The sequence below is a fragment of the Pinus tabuliformis genome, chromosome Q, assembly GCF_031772625.1.
Source record: "Pinus tabuliformis cultivar Carrire ecotype Pingquan chromosome Q, CPIR1, whole genome shotgun sequence".
NCBI classification, from domain to species: domain Eukaryota; kingdom Viridiplantae; phylum Streptophyta; class Pinopsida; order Pinales; family Pinaceae; genus Pinus; species Pinus tabuliformis.
In genome coordinates, this window is record NC_142296.1 from 1302443352 (window position 1) to 1302447634 (window position 4283).

The window sequence follows — 4283 nt, forward strand, 5'->3', positions numbered from 1 at the left end:
AATTGGGTACTCCATTCAACCTCAACCTATTTTATGAAAACTTGTGCCACCTTTCTTGTTGTTGAAGCGAAATTAATGGCCACAAAGTGATCCACCTTGCTCAAATTTTCAATCACTGCCATGATTGCATTATTTTGCTTGGCATTACTTGGAAAAAAATGTTATAAATTTTATGGAAATTACCTCCCACGTCCATTCTGAAATGAGAATAGGTTGTATTAATCCAATTGGGTGCTTGCACTTGGCCTCACTTGTTGGCATTCCTTACATTTAGAAATGATATCAACCACTTCTTTTTTTAAATCAGGGCAATAATAAAACTTTCTTTTCTTCTTCTTTTTTTTTTTAGTTGACAACATCTTTTGATAACCTGGGTGGTCAGAAAATGGCTTTGCATGAAATTATGTTATAAGAGTTTTTTTAGATTGCTTTCGCTGGTCACATAGATTCTATTTTAAAATTTTACCACTCCATCTCGAGAGAGTGTGAAATCGTTGTCCTTCACCCCTCCAGATTCTTATTGCAAACTTTCCTTCAATTGTTGATATCTTTCATCTTCTTGTCTTGTCGCTTTAATCCTTTCCTTGAGATTAGTCCCATAAGAACTTATGGCTGATATATAACACATTTACACCCTTTTGCTAAATGCATCAGTCACTTGATTCTCTTTTCCCTTAATGTACTTAATCTTAAAATCAAACTTACTTATTTTTCCTAGCCATCTAGCTTGCTTGACACTTAGTTTAGGCTGACCAAAAAATACTTCAGCCCTCCATGATCAGTCATTAAAATGAAGCCCCTACCAAGGAGGTAATGCCTCTACATTTTTAATACATGAATTATAGTAGCCAACTCTAGGTCACGAGTTACATAGTTTTGCTCATGCTCACTTAGCTTTCTCAATTGTGGCACACCACTTGGCCTTCCTACATCAAGGATCCATCAAGTCCCTTTTTGCAGGCATCTGTGCAAATGACAAAATCTTTGTTTGGGTTTGCTATTCTTATTACTAGTGCATTAGTGAGCAATTGCTTTAGCTTATCTAAGCTTGCAACACATTCAATTGTCAATTCAAACTTCTTCCCCTTCTTTTGTAATGTAGTGATTGGATAACCAATTCTAGAGAAGTTCTTGATGAACCTTTTGTAATAGCTCGCTAGTGCCAAAAAAGATCTAATTTCAAGCACACTCTTTGGTGTTGGCCACTCCATGATGGATTTAATCTTTTATGGGCCAACAACTATCCCTTCCTTTAAGAAAATGTGTCCCAAATAATGGAATTGTGACCGAAAGAATTCACATTTTTAAGCTTTGCATATAGCTTATGTTCTCTTAACAACTGTAGTACCGCAACTAGGTGCTCTTCACGCTCCTCCTTAGTATTTTAATAGACCAATATGTCATCAACAAAAATTACTACAAACTTATCCAAGTAAGGGTGTAACACATTGTTCATTAAGCACATGAAAGTGGCAAGTTCATTGGTCAACCTAAAGGGCATGACCACAAATTAATATTTCCCATACCTTGTCTGGAATGTTGTCTTATGAATGTCTTCATCCTCGATACACACTTGGTGATAGCTTGATCTTAAATCAATTTTTGAGAAGACTATTGTTCCCCACAATTGATAAAATAGGTCATCGATTCGCGGCAGGGGATATCTGTTCTTAATGGTGACTTTATTAAGCTTCATGTAATCGATGCACAATCTAAGTGTGCCTCTTTCTCATGAAAAAATAAGATTGGTGCTCCCCACAACGACACACTTGGCCTTATGTAGCCTTGATTTAGCATCTCTTTGAGTTGCAACTTCAACTCAATTAATTTTGGAGTGCTCATTCTATATAGAGCCTTCGATGTTAGAGTTGCTCCTCGGAGTAGTTCAATGGAGAAATCCACTTCTATGTGGGGAGGTATTGAAGCCTCGAAAATTGCTGCAACAACATGGGGGATGACCACTCGGTCCGGACCTTAAAACATCTCCTTTTTCGTTTGGAATGGTGGTTCCGACTGGTTCAACTAGGTCCAGTTACCTTCTCTCAATCTCCAATGGATTTAAAATATGACTTTCATTCACCAATGGAAAAGAGACATCAAATCGTCCTTCTTGATGATCAGGCAAGAAAGTGATCCTTAAGCTGATTTAGGGCTCAGCCAATCCACTACTAAAGTTTGCCTCTTTGGGAAGAGGACTTAAAAGAATGTAGAATTTACTCTAAATGCAAACTTATTCTAAGGTGAAAGTAAAAGAAACTATCTTAATCCTATCTTAATTAGGCAGATGTAGATCTAACCTAACCAAGAGCAGGTATTTAAAATATTGAGATTTAAATGTCTCGTTTATAATGAATATCAAGTTAATGAAATAGTTCAATTAACTAACATTATGGATACCAAACATATCCTATTAAGACCTTTTAACTGAAATAATCAATCAACAACACTCGGGAAGTAGTTCACATAATGATCTTGATCATTTAATCAGTAACTTGAATAATTAAATTATAATATGCGGAAGAAGTTCATAACATATCACTATTTATTCATCCAATATTAAAAGACAGATTTATGAGTAAATAGTTACTCATAAATCAGAATTCAGTTCATAAGAGCAGAGATAAATAACAACATAAAATAGAAGCAAATTATCCATACCGACAAAAGTGCACAAATATGTAAGTAAATTGACACCATTCCTGTTATCATAAAATAAAACCAGCATTTAAAATAATAGTATTCGAAATACCAATTTAATGAATCCATTTCTCCAGCGCTGGTCTCTAATAGTCCTTTACAATGCCTAAGCTTCTGCTTTCAAAAGCAGAGCTACAATAGTGCAAACTCCGTTCATTATATATAACTCAGGATGTAAAAGAAAAACCTCAATAATCTCCAGATCTGAGATTCCACTCCTCCCACCTACAACTCTAAATCCCTATTACAAAAGTGCTTTTAGAATTCCAGAATTGCAGAGGAGAGCAACCCATATTACATTCTGCAATCTACTATTTATAATATTTGCACAAGAATTCTTGAGAGGAAAGTTTGTTGAAGAGAAATCTGTCCAATCCCATTTTATTTGCTCAAAAATTCCAATCTTTTAATTGCTGGAGCATTCTCATTGATTAAGATCTTTTCTTCATATTTCTTCTACTGTTTTCCTGCAAAAAGAAATCAAAATAAATTAAGATGCAATAATAAAATCAAAATACCATTTCTGGTATTAAAACAAATCCAATCAAATTCTATTTAAATAAATAATTGAAAATAAAATATAAACTCTCTATTGATGCCTGTGATGGTTTAATTGGCCAAGGATAATATTGATGAGCGAATCTGCAATTAGAAGAGGCTTAGGACAAATGAAAATGCAGAAAATAACTCAGAGAATTGATTTTGTTTTAGAAATTCGGAGCTTGATATTCTGCATGATTTTTGATCCAATTAATGACCAAATCTATTAGTGAAACCTCCTCAGAAATGTTCTCCTTGATTTTATCTTTCCAATGAGCCGTCCTGGGCCTTATTTAGCCAAGTATAACTCAATCTATGAGCCTACAAAATTGATGAGTCAAAACTGACGCAATTCTAAAATTTCTCTTGATAGGTTAAAAATAAAAAAGTTTAATTAAAAATCTAATCCTAAATTAGAATTCTAATTAACTAATAATTATGATCTAAACTAATCAATTAACAAACTATTTATTAATTACTTAACTAGTAATTAAATTTCAATTTAATTAAATTAATGATAGATTACATATTAATTAATTTAATTAATTTAAAATTAATTATTTAATCTATTATTAAATGAACACTACACTCCTCACCAATACTATAACTACCCTTTCTATTTTACATTTCACTCACGTATGAGTGCCTTTTGAATGAAACTTATTATAGAACTCATATCCCTTTGCCATCGCATATCGGTCATCGGGGTTTTTAAGATACGAATGTTATGAGAATTGCGATGGACCTGATTTGCGACATGCGATCAAGTGATCGCTAATGGACCCGAAATTTTATGAAATGTAATTATATTTTGTTTTTTAATTTGAGCTCCATGATCTTTATTATTTGGTTAAGTTATGGGATTATCGCATATCGTAAAAATGATTGATTGCATTTTGTTTTGGAATGCCTTTTTATTAAAGATGCGATGCGAGAAATTGTGTGATGAAGTTAGCATGAGGTTACGGGAGCTCACAAATTTACATTAAAATTTTTTTCGTGTTCTGGGTCTCGGGGGCCATGAAATCGGAATTTTTTTTATTAAA